The sequence below is a fragment of the Sabethes cyaneus genome, chromosome 2 (genome assembly GCF_943734655.1).
Source record: "Sabethes cyaneus chromosome 2, idSabCyanKW18_F2, whole genome shotgun sequence".
Lineage (NCBI taxonomy): Eukaryota > Metazoa > Arthropoda > Insecta > Diptera > Culicidae > Sabethes > Sabethes cyaneus.
The window spans coordinates 192,581,986-192,601,391 of record NC_071354.1 but is presented as its reverse complement, the minus strand read 5'-3'; the positions used below and the strand labels follow the sequence as shown (position 1 = coordinate 192,601,391).

The following is a 19,406-nucleotide window of genomic DNA, read 5'->3' as shown; positions in this document are numbered from 1 at the left end:
TGCTTGAGCCGTTCTTGAGATATTTATGGTACCGACTTTGAAAACCTGGTTCCGAGAAAAACGTAATTGAAGTTTTTATGCGCTGTGCAATCGTTCCAGACATGCGCGGTACAAATAACTGTAACTTTGTCATTTTTTGGAATTCATCGGAACGGCTTCAAACACATATGCTAAAAATGTTAATCTTTTGATATAAATAATAAAACAAATTTCGATTTTTTAGAAATGAAAAAGTACTATGCCCCCTTAAAGGGATTTGTCTTATATCGAGGTAAAAATTGTCTTATATCGAATTGTCTTATATCGAGGTTGTTTTATAACGAGGTTGTCTTATATCGAGGTATCCTTGTAGAATAAATCTCACAAGGATCGAATGATTCACGAACAAACAAGACACATCACTTATGGTTCTTACAAAACATCAGTTTCTCACAAGATGCCAAAGAAGAGGCATGAAGCCAAAGTTTATTTATATAAAACCAGCTGTTAGAAGTGAGTCTAGTGAAAAAGCCACCAAAAGGGCAGAAAAATATTGTCGATTTGTCGATTGTGGAGGAGCAGTATTTTGTAAGAACCATAAGTGAGGTGTGTTGTTTGTTCGTGTTAAGTTATTCTTACGTTAAGCAAAAAGGTCAATTTATAAGTTGATCGAATGATTGTCTTGCTTGGAAATTGTAGTTCGGTTTATAAAATGCATAATGAGTGTAAAGTTTGCATTCCTCACATTTTTCTCATTCATTCACTTTCTGTTCCGTACTTTAAATTCATTCTTAGAGATTTCCCATTGTCAGTCTAATTCGAGATGCTTTTTTCCCCCATTACCAGGTATTCTTTCCTGATCATTAGGGGAAAAGCTCTCCCAAATTGCTCCTTTAGGCAACCGATGAACTGCCGTGCTCCCCCGCGTGCAGTACGGGTTGAAGCAACAGGCCATTGTGGAATTCGCATTTACGGCGCGGCGCGGTGGTACGAACCATTGAGGATTTATTTGCCAGCAGCACCAGCGGAACTCATTAGTCTTTCCCGTGAAAAGCCGGCTCGTTGCGACAAATAAATTCACGATGACCTTTCACCTCTTGGCCACCGCCGTCGATGACGACGACGACGACGACGACGACGACGACGACGACGACGGTATGCCGAGTGCTGCACGAATGTGGGGGTAAAATCCACAGAGCACTCTTACGTGATAAGGTTTGACCTAGATGGGAATGCTAAGGCTGGACGGGAAGGAGACTCGGATGGCGGGTTGACTCGTGCTCGGACACAATTCTAAACAGCTCGGGCCGCAGCTATAACACAGGTGTGTGCGAAACAGAGCTCTACATTCCAGGCAGGACCACACGATGGACCGGACCGGACGGTCAGACATCGTCTTGCCGAGCGGAGCGCGTGGCAAACTGTTGCCTTCCAAGACGACACTGGTTTTGAATTGCTCACCCCAAGGGAGTTTTGCGGCACAAGTGACATTGGACAAAGTCGAGAGCGGTATTGATCAAACGTCGCTGGCTGGGTCGCATAAAAATTGCATGAGTTATTAACTACGGCCAAGTCAGAGGACAAAAACTTGTCATTCGAGTACCACCGTTGCAAAGGTAATTTGTTACGATGATAACTGGAAAGCTGTGTTTGAATGAAAATAAGCGAGTAATTTAAATGAAATATTGTAGGAATTACCACGGTAGGGGTAGTCCAGCTATAGACTCCTATTTTGGAACTGTAAAATGTTATTCAGTATGATTCATGTTTGTTGATATAAATAGAAACAGTGAAACGTCAGTTTGCCCCTGTGTATTGAACTAAATGAAGCATTCTTCCAAATCAATCTATTTGAGAGGAACACGACTCACGCAATACTCCAGAAATAGCAAACTGGATGGAAACAGACCATTTCCGCTGAATACCGCCTGAATCGAATCCATTCCCTCCTGCTGTGAAGCTACCTGAATAATACAAGGGCCGCACAGTGTTTTATTCTTTATTGACCATCGTTTTCATAATTCGTGCAAGCCAATGAACATTTTCCCTATTGATTTTAAACTTTACCCTACCGCCCCCTCCCCCTCTCCCGGCCAATCATGTAAGGTCCCGTCCCAGCACGTTTCGTCTGGCTTAATTGGCTCCACAAAAGTTCCGTTCTGCCAGCAGCATGGAAAGCAATACCCGATATGTATTAATATTTGAACATCGTGGAATCCGGTCAAGCGTTGCCTCATCAGCTTTTTCGCTCCGAAATGTTGATTTATAATCGGCACTCGCTGACACCGATATTCATTCATGGGATTAAATTTAGAACAAGGCCATTCGGAGCTGATCCGATCCGTAGAGCAACCGGGACAAACAATAAAGTCCGTTGTCTGTGTCAATGTAGACAATATGTGTATACGCTTTGTACCATCTGCTGAAATGAAAAATTGAGTCTATATTAATTTCCTCCCCGGTTGTTGCCCGGATTCGAGCGATTCGCCGTCGCCGTCGAATCTGGTTCAAGCGAGTTGGCACGAGTAATACGGCGGACAAAGGATTCCAATTTTATCAATCACTTTTCGGGACAATTTCAATCGAATGGAGGAAGTTTTCTTAGCTTATTTTTAATACAAATTAAACAGTATCATTTTCAAATAAATTTGATCAACCTTCGTGTTGGCTCACAAATAGACATATTCGAAAGTGCACACTGAGTTGCATAATTTTTCGCCACCCGATGTGTAGAGCATTATTATTCTTCCTTCCACTTTTTCAATGAACATCTCTCCCGACATGCCAGTGCCTGCGATCACTAGCGTGCCTAGGCTTTCGAAAATCGTCCAAAAAAATTTTCCTTCGTTTTTGACTTTTTTCGTATATTTTTGCATAGAAAATAATAACGTATATATTATAAGCAAGAATAGATTCGGTTGTCACGTTTAAACCTTAAATAAAAATTCTTCAAATCCATGTTTTTTTTGCTCGATTAAAAAATTCACTTTGTTTTTTTTTTCGCCCCCCCCCCCCCCCTTCAGTGGCCGAACACCGGAAGGACAAAAACTTTATAAAATATTTGTAATGGCCTTACTGCCTTTTTTAATGATATTTTGTTCTTACGCTTAACAAAATTCCCATTAAAGGACGATAACTTTCACTGTAGATGAAAATTTTTGTTCGCGAAAAAATATTTTTTTTCACTGTTAAGATACTTAACAACCCGTCAGTTTTATGGTAGAATCTCTCAAAACCATGAAAGTTATGGCAGACCACAATTAGTTTGAAGGTTCAGTTACCTTTTCTGATGATAACTTTCAATGTTTTTAGTGTATTTTGTATCTTACTGTTGCAATCAATTTTATTTTATTTTTTCCGGGTAGTTAAACCCTTTTTATATACGTGTATATGATCATACGTGGTCATAACGTAAACTATTTTGGAAAGTGAGGAAGTGTCTGATGCAAAGAATGATTACAAAAATATATCGGAACAACATTCTTTCGTTTTGTACCCGAATGTTTTACTAACTAAACTACTAGACTAATCTCAAGTTTTTAGTCTTCACCTTGAAATGCGGTCATACATATATATTAATTTTTTTTTTGAAACGATGGTTCTACAATTTGATGAAGGGACGGTAGAGGAAAGAAATTAAAATTTTTGGTGAAGGAGGGGAAGAGCGGAAAGGAAAGGAGGGGGGATATTGGTAGCTATGCTGGTTTCAGCATTGGACAAAAGGTAGGAGTCAAAATGAGTACTTGTCAAGCGTAGCTACCAATATCCCCCCCTCCTTTCCTTTCCGCTCTTCCCCTCCTTCCCAAAAAATTTTCATTTCTTTCCCCTACCGCCCCTTCATCAAATTGTAGAACCATCGTTTCAAAAAAAAATATTAACTAAACTACTGCCGCCCGCTATATTAGTTAGTAAGCAAAGCAAAGATTGCAATAAATGTACCAGAAAAGGAGAAAAAGAATCTCTAGCGTACCACAGGGGAGCAACCTTGGACCACTGCACTTTAATACTTTAATTTATCTTTAAAATCGTTCTGTTTTCAATCATTGTATTACTCAATTGTAAGGTCTGCTTTGGAATTCAGTTTGGATCAGTGATCTAATGTCTCTATCAACAAATTTGGATCGCTAGGATCAAAGCAGTTCAATGCTTTGTGCAATTAATGAAAGAAAGAACGCAACAGATGAAAACGAAAAACTGAATAGAAAAGGAGTTAAAAAAAATCACGAAAGCAAATCACCGAAAAAATGTTGAAAAATTGTTGAAGCACAGAAAAACAGAAAATTGCCAAAAACGAACCTGAAAACGAGAAAAAACGGAACAACAGAACTCAAGAAATAAGCACCCAAGCAACACAGCTTGTTATAGAATAGTATACCATTACATACATCAGAACTTCCTATTACCAGAAAAGCGCAAAAAATTGAAGTCTAATGAAACAATTGAAAGAAGTATGTATCAGGTTATTTCATACCATTTTAAAACGTTATTATAGCATAAGCTACAACTTGTTCTTCCAGTAGTTTAAATTTAGTAATGGAGACATAATAAAAACTTCGTGTTGACATGTTGACAAAAACAAACATTATTCGTTTGATATGAGCTGTCTAATAAATTCATGTTATCACAAAACATCTCAAAACCTTAATAATAACGACGCATGTTTCCAAAGTACGTTTATAGTAGGGGAATGTCGTCGTGGTTGGGCCATCTTTTGGTCAACAAATCTCATTTCAAAAGAAACATTGGAAATTTAACAAAGGTCTAAATACAAAGGTCTAAATACGAACTAATAATAAGACCTTTGTTAAATTTCCAAAGTTTCTTTTGAAATAAGATTTGTGGACCAAAAGATGGCCCAACCATGACGACATTCCCCTACTCTTAAACGACTACTTTCTATGAAGACTTGTTTTGTGTGTTACTTGAGCAAAAACAAGAGAGGGAAAAAGAAGGACATGAAAGGGAAAAAAGAATAGAAAAAAAGAGAAACCACAAGGGGAAAAGAAGAATAGCAAGTAAGAAAAAGTCTTTTTCTACTCAAGTCTTTTTTTACATGGAGGATACGTGCCGAGTAAAATAAAACCGTTTAAAGAAACCGCGTTAATTCGAAAAATATTGTAAAAAACCGCGTTACTTCAAAAATTGTCATAAAAAATAGACTTGAGTGTAAACCGATAAAGGAAGTGAGGAAAATCGGGAACAAATGGTTCAAAAAACGGTAAAATGGGACGGAAAAGAAAAGACAAACAGGAAAAACGGATTAAAGTTCAAACGGAAGAGGAAAAGACAAAAAACGGGATATAAAAAAGAAAATCGGAGATAACAGCGCACCGAACGGAAGAAAGAAAAACTAGAAAAATGGATTAAAGAAACAGTTAAAACGGAAGAGAAGAAGACGAGAAACATGTGATAAAAAAAAGAAAACCGGAGAGCACAGGGAAAAAAGCAATCTAAAATCGGAATAATGCGCCAGAAAAGGGGAAAAAGAATAATGAGATGAAGAACGCAACAGACGAAAACGGAAAACAGCATTGAAAAGGACTTAAAAAGCAAAAAAAAACACGAATGCCGGCACCGAAAAAAAGTAATTGTTGAAACGGGACAGAAAATTACCGATTACGAACCTGATAACAAGAAAAATACAGAGCAGAAGAAAATCAGAAAAATAAAGACATAATAACAGGAAGAGCGAAACAGACGAAAACGCAAAAAACACGAAAATTGGAACCATAAAAAGTAAATAGTTGAAATAGTAAATGGAGACAGAAAGCGACCAAAAACGAGCTCGAAAATGAGAAAAAAAAAACGAAAAAAAGACGAAACCCGGAACGGAAGAAATTCAGACCTCAGGAAATAAAGAAAAACGAAAGTGAAAAAGAGGCACACGAAAAGGAACATGGAACAGAAAATAAGATAGATAGAAGTCAAATTAAATCCCGTTGTCAGCACTATGGGACAAAAAACGAGAAAATGGAACAGAATATGAAGAAATGAAAAACAGAAAAACGAATTAAAGAAACAGTTGAAACAGAAGAGAAAAAGAAGCGAAAAATGGGAGATAAATAAGGAAAACTCTCTCCGGAACAAATGAGGCTAAAAACAGAATAAACATCACAGTAAAGAGAGAAAAATAATAAGAATGAGGGGGATTCAAAAGAGTAAAAGAGGAACGAAAGAGAGAACACGAAAACGAAAAACGAGAAGGAAAGTAGATAAAAAGAGAAGAGAACAGACTTCCAGGAAAGAAAATAAAAAAAACGAATGACATAAAAATGGAAAACGAGAGAAAAAGAGGGAAAATTAAAGAAAAGAGTAAGAGAAAAGCAAGAAAACGATACAGAAAATAAGAAATAACCAAACAAAAAGTGGAAAAACGGGACTAAAAGAGGGAAAAAATGGAGCAGAAACGTATGAGAGAATAAATTCGTGTTCAATTTCGTGCCATGTCCGGTTTGAAGTAAGACTTCAAGTTCAGATTAGTTTTCAATTCTAATTTAATGTCTAATGTCAAGTTCAATTGTCCGATTTTAAGCTCAGTTTCAAGTCAAATTGATTTCCAATTTTCGGATCAATTTGAATTTAACTTTAAAATCTGATCTTACGTCAAGTTTCATTCCAATTTCAAATGTAATTCAATTTTATATCCAACTTATGTCCAGTGTCAATTCCAATTTTTAATTCGGTTTCGAGCTTAATTCTAAATCCAATTCCAAGCCAAATTTCAATTTTAATTTATTTTAATTCCAAGTCTAATGCAATTACAATTTCAAATAAAATTATGAAATGAAACTTCAAATTCTGTTTTAAGTCCTATTTCATGTATAATTTCAAGTAAAACTTTCAATCCAAATTATTCTAAATTTAAGTGCGATTTAATCCAATTTTAAGTCCAATTTCCAGTTCAATATGATTATGATATTTGTTTTGTGAAGTGAAGAAGCAGCTGGTGCGAAGAATGATAAATTGAATGAACCCGATATATAGACCAAGAATATTGGGTGGTGCAAAGGCAGGTGGGATTTCAACCCACAATCTAGCGGTTGGTACCCGAAAGCTTTTCGCGTTAAACTACCGCCGTCGTCGCCTATATTAGATAGTCCAATATCCAATTTCGTTCTCCCATCGTTCTATATATGTACCACATGCTTCGTCGCCGACGGTAATTATTTTTGTATGACTTCCCATTAGTTCTACTGCCGAGCAGATAGACAGTTATCGTACTTAGGTAAGAAGATACGGCAGTAGCTTAGCGCAAAAAGCGTTCGGGTACCAATCGAAGGATTGAGGGTTGAAATTGTTGAGTGCTAGCCTGTAGTGTACCCTGAGTGCTCCGAAATCCATTCCGGCCCAAACTCAATTCCCGCGAACAGAAATCCCATTACACTACCCGATATATTTTTGGTCTATATATCGAAGTTTTTCAGTTCACCCAATTTAACATTCTTCGCATCAGACACTGCATTACTTCCCAAAAAAAGAGTTTTACGTTTGTCTGCGTAAGTCAGAGACAAGCACAAAAAAAACGGTTAATGTCCTGTGTCAAATGCTATTTTAAGTTTAATTGCAACTCTAATTTCTAGTCCAGTGCACGTCTAATATCTAGTCCAATTACAACTTTGATTGTAATCTCAATTGCACCCGAAACTCCGGTATTTTTGTAATCAGTATAAATAGATTCGCGCCATTGCGCGGTTACTCCGTTTTTCCAGGCCAAAATAATCCTCTGAAAGGTCGTGTGCCCCACCTTTTGTCTGTGTCTGGGCACGCTAGTGCCCGCGATTGATATTCGATAAGGCCATGTAACTGTATATCTTACCTGTGTCCATAGCACCTGACTATTCGCGTGACCTTTCCATCGATTTTCCGTACAAAGCTGCTTCTGTTCGCCAGGTCCAGGAACAACGGCAAACCGTCGTCCACCGAAACAATAAGCAATAATAACATAAACAAGTACTACATTTTTATATACCTCATAAAGATATGCAGGTCGTAGTATGGTAGAAGGAAATTTCAGCATGAGTAAAACAAAACTTACTAATCTACCCAACTTTCAAGCTGTTTGTCGATGGAAACGATTCAATTCTGGCACGCAAATTTCCCGCACAACTCCCAACCCAGCTCCACATAATGTTTACTCACATTCCCAAAGAACTAAGAACCTCTCGGCTGATGAACCTGTTGCCGAGTTGAGTTAAGTTTGTGGCATCACCAGAACGCAAACATTTCGTCACGTTTTGAACCTTACTAAATTTGTTTGTTAGCCTTTCTCATTTCGACATCCCCGTCGTCGTAGCTGCTTGCTATATCCTACCAGACCATCGCACCGGTGTGTACCGTAAAAGCCGACTCATTAACGCAAAAACTGGGACGAGCCTCTCCTTCAACTTAATCAACCTTATATGATGTAGATGAGTATATGGTAAGTTGCAACTTCTTTCGCTATATTTTTCCATGAATTATGTTATGAAGTAAAACTGCAAATTTGTTAAAGGCAAAAAAACTAGAATTTTTGATCTGAGTAGAGAAAAGAGCGCTCAGAGCTCAAACTAAGACGGTAAAGCACTCTAAACTTTTGAAATATATACCCCAACAGACTCGTTAAGAGACCGCAAACTTCGGTTATTTATGATGGCTAATACCTAGTGATAACTAAAAAATAGTGCAACTTGCAAGCAGAAGTGCAGCAGCAGATGATGTGTAGAAAAAGTGCATAGTGTGTGGCCAGTATAACATTCGGGAAGTGAAATATGTTACCGCCATCCGGGGTGACATAGTGCCACGGGGGTGAGATTGTGCCAAAAACCAAAAATGTTTATTTGTGAAAATTGTTTATATCGATAGAAACTGGTGACCTAAATTCAAAATGATGATGAACATAACGTATCTATTCATAACTTAGAATGGAACACAGATAATATTAGCAAACTATTTACCCTAAACAGGGTTTCAAAGTTCGCGATCAAAAATACTCGGAAATAACGCTTGTAAAAAATGTCCCGTATAAAGCCACCCAAACAAGAAATCGCATCAACTTGCTAATTTTAAGGTATATAAAGTAATCACGTATAACGTATTGAAAGGTTATTATGCGTTGAATAAGTTTTGATTACGAAAATAATATTTTTCCAAACTTTGTACTTTTCGAGCTTCACGGGGGTGTGATTGTGTGAATTTCACATACACAACAAAAATACGTCAGTATACACCAGCACACTCACATTCTGTACTATTGAGCACAATATTTTGACAGATTAGATTGCATCATCCATTTTGGAGCAAACAACATCGTAGGTCTGCTAAATAATTTAAACTAATTTTTACTTTTTCCCTGGAAATCTCAGATGCTTTGAATAAACACATACATACACGCCCTCCCTATGTCTCCCCCTTGTTAACCTTAGAAACGCTACTGGCTATATGAAGGCTTTCCATTGACTATGAACTCATTTTAGGTTATTTCAGACCTCCCCGGGTTATTTTCGTTCATACTTTTTGTATGATGCGTTGTTTTGGGCCGGCCCTTGCCCCTAATAGTCCACTTAGTTCATGGACGGCCCCATATAAACTTCTTTATATCTATATTTATGTGTAATGTTTATTAACATGCTAATGTTCACAGTTTAGGTATTTACCTTAACTGCCAAAGTTCATGGACTTCCAGTAAAATTAGGTTTCATTGTAACTAAACCATCTCTACGGCAGTTGTTGATTGAACAATTAAATTTAAATTTAAATCAACTTAGTTCCTAAATTGTGTGTATACCAAGCCAAAGAACAAAAATATATGGTTTTTTAGCATAATCTCGCCCTGGATGACGGTATATCAATTTTGCGCAACAGTGATCTGTCTGGCTCTGTGCTCGGCGTTCTTTCATTGACAGTACCGGTAAGCAAAATCGGACGGACACAGCCGGCAGCCAGATAGATAAAAATTGCAATGAATATTCCTCATAAAAGTATTATATGGTGACATTCGGATTTTTTACGTTTTTTTCCAATGATTAGAGTTTTTGTGGAGCGTATTGAAATCACTACCGCGACCGATACGAATTGAGGCAACATTTATCACAGTCGCACTTTTTATCTGTTTGTTTCCGTGAGAAACTATCTTTGATCATAATATCTGTCAGTGAAGGCTCTTTCAATACCAATATTCAATAATATCAATATAATTTCAGTCAGAGGACAACAAAAACTGGTGATTCTAGTGTGGTTTGCCGTGGTTTGATAAATTGAAAAAGAGACTGCCTCTTTTGTCTCAATTTCATTACCGTTATATAACATTTCTCAAAGAAATACATATGATAACTTATTAGTACATTTTTTCCCAAAATTTTCTTGTCATTCTAAAATCTTTACTTATAACAGCACGTATGTAAGTAGTGTCAGCTTTCTGCATCTTCTAAAATAGGTGTTCCATTACTCGCTATTAGCATTTCAAGTAGGAATAGCACTCAATTTTAGATAATTCCCATAGAAAGTTTGCTGGCTTTTTACCTAATATTCAATCAAAAAATACAAAATACCACGCAAGGGTACTTTTTCCATTAAACATAATCGTTCAACAGTAACTTTTCAAAAGGTCGTATTTCGAAATTAGCTGTAGCCCACACGCTTCGCCTTGCGTCTAATTAAGAACCAATCGGAGGTTCCTTATCTAATTTTCTATAATTTCGAAGAAAAAACACTTTTACTGTATGATAATCTAGATTCACTATTACGGAGACAGCCGGAATTATTTATCTATTTTGGACCCATGTTATGCGTGCTCTATTTAATGTTCAAAATAGATTACTGGTAACGCCTACCCAAAATACAAGTATCACCCTATGTATGTACTTGTACATTTCCAATTCAATGTAACTCTGTGAGATGTAACTACGTTACTGGTGCTGAACTTTACTGCGGTTTTGCATAAATTGTTTGAGTCCTCGCTAACATTTATATACTAATTTGCCACTCCCAAAGTACCAAGTAACCCCAAGGCCATTTACGCAAAAAATTCTGTTTTATTTGTATGAGAGTCCTTATCCCCCTACCACAGGGGTGAGGGGTCTCAAACCATCATTAAAAAAATTCCTGCCTCCAAAACCCCCCACATGCCAAACTTGGTTCCATTTGCTTGATTACTTCTAGAGTTATGAGGAAATTTGTATTTCATTTGTATAGGAGCCCCCCTCCTAAAGTAGAGAGAGGTTTCAATTCACCATAGAAAAAATTCTTGTCTCCAAAAACACCCACATGTCAGATTTTGTTCCATTTGCTTGATTACTTCTAGAGTTATGAGGAAATTTGTATTTCATTTGTATAGGAGCCCCCCCCCCCCTCCTAAAGCAGGGAGGGGTTTCAATTCACCATAGAAAAAAACTTGCCTACAAAAACACCCACATGCTAAATTTGATTCCATTCCCTTGATTAGTTCTGGAGTTATGAGGAAATTTATTTTTCTTTCGTATGGAAGCCCCCCCCCCTCCTACAAAGGTAAGGGGTCCTAATTCATCATAGATAAAATTCATGCCTCCAAAAACACCCACATGCCAAATATGGCTCTCGAGTTATGAGGAAATTTGTGTTTCATTTGTATGGGAGCCCCCCCTCTTAGTAGGGAGAGGGGTCTCTAACCATCATAAGAGCCTTCCCTGGCACCAAAAACCCCTACATGCAAATTTTCACTCCGATCGGTTCAATAGTTTTCGATTCTATAAGGAACATAGAGCAGACAGAAATCCATTTTTATAGGCATAGATTTGTATGGGAGCCCCCTCCTTAGTGGGGGGAGGGACCTCTAACCATCATAAGAACCTTCCCTGGCATCAAAAACCCCTACATGCAAATTTTCACTCCGATCGGTTCAGTAGTTTTCGATTCTTTAAAGAACATAGAGCAGACAGTAATCCATTTTTATAGGCATAGATTTGCATGCAAGCCCCCCCTCTTAGTGGGGGGAGGGGTCTTTTGCCATCGAGAGAACCTTCCCTAACCCCAAAAACCTCTACATGCAAATTTTCACGCCGATCGGTTCAGTAGTTTTCGATTCTATAAGGAACATACAGACAGACAGACAGAAATCCTTTTTTATAAGTATAAATTACGCAATGCCAAGAGGATATGAGTCAAAACACACTTATAAAACCACACACTATAAAACCATAATAAAACTGTTAATGAAGCAATTTTATTGAGGTTGCTTACATTATAATGATAAAACTAGTTGGCTGCACCACCCCTCTTATAAACTTACCGTACGCGTGGCGTAGTAATACAAATATGGCGCACCAATCAAACTTGATCTTATTACGGTTGCTTGTCAAACCGCAATAAAACTCTTAGTTTTATTGATCCATTAAAACGGTAACACCCTGACCAATCAGATTTATTGCTACTATTATGAAGAATATTAGAGTTCAAACCTGATCAGTATTTTGTTTTAGCTCACAAACAAATAGTAATTATAATGATATCTGCGCATCAATATGCACGATAAAATTTAATGCGCATATGCTGGAAACCAACGGAGACTACTGAAAATTTATTAATTATTCTATGGAATATTTTATTATGATCGCTATAAACCAAATCGATCCGGTTGATCTGACAGTAAAACTTGTTAAGCGTAGCTACCAATAACCCCTTCCCCCCACCCCCACCTTTTCGCTCTTTCCACTCCATTCCAAAAAAACTACCGTCCCTTCATCAATTGTAAAACCACCGTTTCAAAAAAAATATTAACAAGGTTGCTGCTTTATAGCTTTCTCGAACAAAGCGAAAAGCTTCACTTAATTGTGATGGTAGCTGTCAAGCAGCGAAAAACGTGAAGAGTGGACCACTTGGTCGGAAGCTAGTTTTATAGCGGCCATCAGCAGGTTCTAGTGGAGCTCATAGTTTTATTATCGGTTTTATGAAATTAGTCATGATAATTACTAGGGGAACGTAATAAAACTTAAATTGCTGTTTGGGCTATTTTCTACGAGAATGTGCAATTTTATCATACCAGCGATTTACCTAACAGCCCAACAACCTAACAACAAGTTTTCCATACATAATGGTCATTTTAAAATATTCAAATATTTTTTGAGATGTTTCTTCCCCACTATAAAGTACTTTTACAACGGAGAGACTTTTCTGAAGCAGCTATTACGCTACGCTTTAGGGATTCGATGCAATCACCTATGTCTTTCTTTTTCTGAATCCGTCTCACTGTGCGACGCACAGCGGGCAACAGCTAGTAAATAATGGAGGCGCCAAGTTCCGCAATTGTGCAGCATATGCGCATTAAATTTTATCGTGCATATTATAATAATAGATAGCTAAAATCAACGAGCAATCGAAATTTTGAAATTTTTGAAAACCAGTTGTTTAAACAGCAAAACCAAAAGGAGGACAGGAACCGAGAGAGGAGGACAGAAGGATCGCGAAGAATTAGAACAACCGTTTCGAGCTAATGACCCTCGCAAGTTTTCGCAAGAGAAGATGAACAAATCTAGTGAGGGCTACACTACGAAACCTAACGTAAGGACCGCCTATCGGCAGAGCTTTACAAACATGATCGAGAAGCGCTGGCAATGGCTTTGAAGGAATGGATGGAAAGAGTGGTTTGTCCAAGCTACAAAAAGGATGAACGGCTCGACTGCTGCGATTATCGCGACATAATGCTGGTAAACGCCGCCTACAACTCTACGATACGCTGCCAGATCCAGTTACACCGGCTGTCACCGATAGTACAAGGTTTCGTAAGGAATTATCAAGCAGGCTTCATGGGAGATCGCGCTACTGTGGACCAAATTTTTACCATCCGACAGATGTTGCAGAAATGTTGGGAGTACAACGTGTCCACGCATCATATCTTTATTGATTTCAAAGCGGCGTACGGTACAGTGAATCGAAACGAGCTATGGCAGATAATGCGCGAACACGATTTTCCGGATAACCTGGAAGGTGGAAGGTGGAAGGTGCATGGGTCGAACCAAGCTGTAATCAGAGATTATAACCGGATTTAGTAGTTTCTACAATAGGTGGAGGAAGAGGCACAATTTGTGTGTCTAAAAATAGACCAACCCATGTCGCGCTATGGTTAATAAGGGGGGTTGTGTAGACTTCTTTTGTCCAGCGCCTCTGTGGTTCAAAGGTACACGGGTACCAGTGAGCGACACGCCCTGGCAGGTATTGTGGGTTCAAATCCGGTTATAATCTCTGATTACAGCTTGGTTCGACCCATGCACCTTCCAGCATTGGACAAAAGATAGGAGTCACAACGACAACTTGTTAAGCATAGCTACCTATTACCCCCCCCCCCCCCGCTTCCTTTCCATCCTTCCCTTTCATTCCCGAAAAAATCCTTCATTACTTTCCCTTATCGTCCCTTCATCAATTGTAGAATCATCGCTCCATAAAGTTACAGAATTCCTTTCTTATATCCCTTTTATCGGCGATATTTTACTGAAAAAATCCTGCGATGATGAAATCAATTTTTTTACTAAAAAATCATCATCATCATCATCATTATCATCATCATTATCATCATCATCATCATCATCATCGTAATCATCAGTAAAAAAATTGCAAAAAAGGAATTTTATGACTTTAGGGGAGATTGACCATTAATAAAAAATCATTTATAATATTATTAGAACTTGTTGATTCTTTTCGGTGAAAATCAAAAAACTATTGATTTGGTGTGACGTTTCTGCCTACTGTTTTCCTTCGGCCATCATCAGACGTAATAACGCGTCAATTCTGCATCATCACTCACAACCAATTATTACGCAGCTATTACGCTACGCTTTAGGGATTCGATGCAATCACCTATGTCTTTCTTTTTCTGAATCCGTCTCACTGTGCGACGCACAGCGGGCAACAGCTAGTAAATAATGGAGGCGCCAAGTTCCGCAATTGTGCAGCATATGCGCATTAAATTTTATCGTGCATATTATAATAATAGATAGCTAAAATCAACGAGCAATCGAAATTTTGAAATTTTTGAAAACCAGTTGTTTAAACAGCAAAACCAAAAGGAGGACAGGAACCGAGAGAGGAGGACAGAATAATATATGATAATTGGTTGTGAGTGATGATGCAGAATTGACGCGTTATTACGTCTGATGATGGCCGAAGGAAAACAGTAGGCAGAAACGTCACACCAAATCAATAGTTTTTTGATTTTCACCGAAAAGAATCAACAAGTTCTAATAATATTAGTGTCACGGTGATCTAAATAAGCAAATAATCATTTATAATACCTAAATATTGAAAAACATAACATACAAAAAATAATATTGTGCCAAAAAAATCATCAGTGGAAAAAATCGTAAGAAAAGATTTTTCTGGCTTTTGGGAAGATAGATCAATAATAATTAAAACATTTCTGATACCTAAAAGTCAAAAAACTTGACATACCAAAAAAAAATTAGTACTAAAATTGATGATTCGATTATCCAGGTGATTCGATTATCCGGGCTGAAAATAAAAATGAGCACCCGGATAATCGAGTCCGGGCTGTATACTCAATAAGTGAATAAAATTGGGTTTTAATAACACAAATTGCCCTAAAATTCGTAAGTTCAATAATAGGACACCGCATATAGTTTCTGACAATAAAGAACGGAAGCTGATACTAGTGTTTCATCATGCGCCATGCGTGAGAGTATGCTTGAAACTATCAATGTTTCTCTGTTGAATATAACAGATGTCGTTACTTCGTAACGCATATTGCGCATTTCGGCAACAGCCCAATTTTGCACGACAATAAATTTACTCAGCGCAGCAACAGTAATCTCTCATGCATCTCAGTTTCTGTTTTGTGTTTATCGCAAATCGCAATATAACGTTTGACACCTGAACCAATAAATAGTTGGTAAACATTGTTTTTATTTATCGCGTTCATGTTGCGAAATTTAATTTCTTCGAATTGAAATGTCGCAAACATATTCAGCTCCCGGCTCTCGTACGATATCAAAATCACTTTACCGGGCTCTCGGAAGAACGGTAGTAAGATGCCATGGAGAGGTATAGAAAAAGGTTGTTTTTTATGAAAATTAGGCAGAAGTTATGAAAATTAAGCATAACAGAGTACCTGTAGCACCAATAAAATGTGATAAGTGATTGTTTTTTAGGTAGGTAAACATAGATAAGTGTGAAATTTCGATTTTACTGCCGCTAGAAAAGCGCCATCTCTTTAAAAGCAACGGATTGTGTGGTGTCCTAGGAACAACGAGCGACACTCCTTCCAATTCTATTGCACATCTGTTTTTCTTGTGCTAAACCCTGCTTTTCTGTAACGCGAATTTGACAGTTCACTGCTCTGCGGTGTTGCTTTTTGTTTATCAACGCAAGCGGTGGGAGCTGTAGTTTTCGTATCGTGGTTTTTTCCCGTATTTCACCGTTTATTGCCCCGTTTATTTCACCGTTTATGTGTCCAGGTCCATAATTGATGCTAAGGTAATCCTAAAGTATGTATATGTAAGTTGCTTTGTCCACAAGTAAAACAACTTGGCAATAATTCTAATGTAATAATGAGAAAGAGTCAAAACAAAAGCTGTGCAACAATAGGGCGTGAGGTGTGCAAAGATAAGATTTGAAGGTTATTTTGATGTACAATAGTTGGGTGCAGAGTTGCTATTGGGAAAGCGTGTTTTGTAAGGAATTTCACTTAAATGGACATGGAAGCTTATTATCAAAACCTATTATAAAATTATCAAATTGCTGTGGCCGAGTGCTTAGCTGGGCAACAATTGGCAATTTACCCTAAACTAAATTTCATAGTCAAAACAAAAGTATCGCCGGCAAGGATGCTCGTCAGCGAGTGTAAGTGTGATTGGAGGATGGCAGCCCACGCCGAAAAAAAAGTAGACAAAGTGCAAGTTGACAAAATCGATTTTCTTTGTACACGATTAGACAACATTTAGGAGAAAGATTACGTTCGTTGATTGATTAAGGCGGCAAGTTTCAAAACAACCATGCTTCTCCTTTTCCTCCGGAATCGATGGAGGCCCCATTTTCAGCACAGCTGTAATTTTTTCGTATTATAAGCCCTACTAATATAAAACAAAAAATGTAAGTGTATACAATCTGCAGGACGTTTAGCATTGATTTCATACGTTATTATTGAATATTAAGCTTTGGCCGATATTTTTCAAAACAAAGTTATAAAGACTAATCTGATATGTTGAGCGATACTCCTACAACTCTTCGCCTTTGAATTGGTTAAAATAATTTTACCCATTAAAATGAATGTCTTGAATGTTTATACCCATATCAAAAGAGAGAGACATACATATCAAAAGAGTAAATTACCGACTTGGTGACGCAGAGACTGATACGATCTGCAATAATAAGAAGTGTACCGCAGCTTTTATGCTGTGTGAAATGTCATGAGTGTAAAAATCTTATCTTTGCTCAAACGTCCTTAATGCAATGGACCTAAACAACCACAAACATGTAATTTTACCTTGAAACGAAAACGTTGCACAATTAACTTTACGGAGTCCGCCCGTAGTTTCGCGAAAAAAAAACCAAACTTACATACGTGAAATTTTCTCCGAAAGCATTTCCCGAATAACTTCAAAGTCATCACTTTTTTCAATTCCACATTTTTTAAACATCGTCACACAAAAGCTACGTCCTTCAGCATCACCACCATCATCATCATCATCATCGTCAATCAGAACCGAAACCAACGAGTTTTTTTTTCTCCAGTGATTTTCCGCGCCCATATGTCCATATGATAGGCAATGGCATCGCATTTCGTCTTTCATCTTCAGCGAAACATTTCAACCGAAAAATCCCGTCATGTAATAGTGTAAATACAAACTTTGACATTTCCCGTCGGTCGGCGTCGTCGTCGTCGTCGTCGTCATCGTCGTCGTCAGCAGCAGCGGAAAAATTGCGAACCAAAAGACGGCATCCGCTAATTGATGTAACAGAAAGGAAGGCACAAGCAAAGTTGGGTTGATGGTTTCTAGCTGTTAGCACAAAAACAAGCAAAGCTTTCACCCACGTCAGTAGTACATAGAGGGTGGTTTTTTTCTCGTTCGAGTACAAATCGGAAAAATTACAAACGCTTACACCAATACTATCGAACAAGGGACTGCTTACAGCCGTAGTGTAAAATAAGAGTTATTAGTAGCATGTGCAGGGAAGATACTGAGAGGGATTCTCTTTTTCTAAATGCAACCACATGGTGTTCGCTCTGTTGGCATTCCTGATAGCAGAGTTTAGTTAGCTAGGACGGGTGGTTCTCTTTGTGTGATTAGTCCCATCGAGGGTTGTTGTGTGAGAGCGGAAATCTCCCACTTCTTCTGTAAGATTGGCAATGCATGATCCTGCTAGTATCTTCTTTCTAGCGAGGTTACACCGTTTTTTTTTTGCTGTCACATACATGTACATTCTCTATTCCGAAACGATGCCACCGTTGAAGTTGTGTATTGTAACATGAAAAATTAATTAGAGATGTTATTTCAACAAACCATGAATGTTATGTTTCTAATTGGTTTTGCCTTATTTTGAAAAGAATTTCGCCTAGTTTGTTTCGCATTCGCAGATTTTCGTACTGTTTGAGTTCACAAGTCTAAGTCACTGCAGCAGCAACTCAGCTCAATCCTCTTTGTGACCAACTTAGTATATTTTTCCTTCTTGCTTCGCCCAAAATTCTTAGCTGGTTTCGTAACCCGATCACAGTTCTCATTTTCATAGGTCGCTGTATAGCCTGTTCTATAGTCGAATCCTTGGAAAAACTCCAAAAGCAAATAAAGAAGATTCCACGCTACTTTAAACCAACACGCTCTCACTCTTTTCCATGATTAGATAATTGAATTAATGTGAATTGCTTGCAAAAATTTGGCCCGCCTTGCAACACCACTTCAGCGATATGTAATACCTTCCTGCGCAAGAATTACTAGAAAGGGATTCTTACTTTCAAAGGATAATATTCACAAGATAGCTGATACAATGAGCACAATAGACACACGCACAGCAGAATTCCGTCACGGGAATATCCTTGAACTTCGCAGAAAAGTTTCGTTCGTTTCTGTTACCGCTTCAAACCAGCACCGAATTCCCGAGAACGAATATGTTGATTAGTACAAATGCTTGTAACGATTTTCCAATCAGTTAAATCACTCGAAACATAATAGTAAAAATCGGACCACTTTTATCCTATCCTTCCCTAGAACAGTGTACACGTTTTTTCCTAATACTGATAGTTCTGTCCGTTTCGCACTGCTGTCACCCACTCACTGAAGTTGGGTACGAGAAAAACTCATTACTAACATATTATAATTCACTCTATTACCAGTACTATCGACGGAATGTAGTAAAACACGTACAGGCAAGGGAGGATGCTGCACAAATACCGAGACCGAGGATTGTGTTTTCCACGTCCACCATGGACGACCATGCTGCTGCCATTGTCAAAGAAAATCTAGCATCCTTTC

At 38.0% G+C, this 19,406-nt stretch overlaps 1 protein-coding gene across 1 annotated transcript in view; it reads right to left on the bottom strand.

Annotated features, from left to right (window-relative positions):
• Window positions 1-19,148, bottom strand: part of LOC128737645 (protein GDAP2 homolog) — a 194,629-nt gene extending 175,481 nt beyond the window's left edge. The window contains exon 1 of the mRNA XM_053832321.1: window positions 18,887-19,148. The gene's annotated coding sequence lies outside the window, so the exon portion shown is untranslated. The remainder of the gene's footprint in view (window positions 1-18,886) is intronic.
• Window positions 19,149-19,406: the final 258 nt, after the last annotated feature.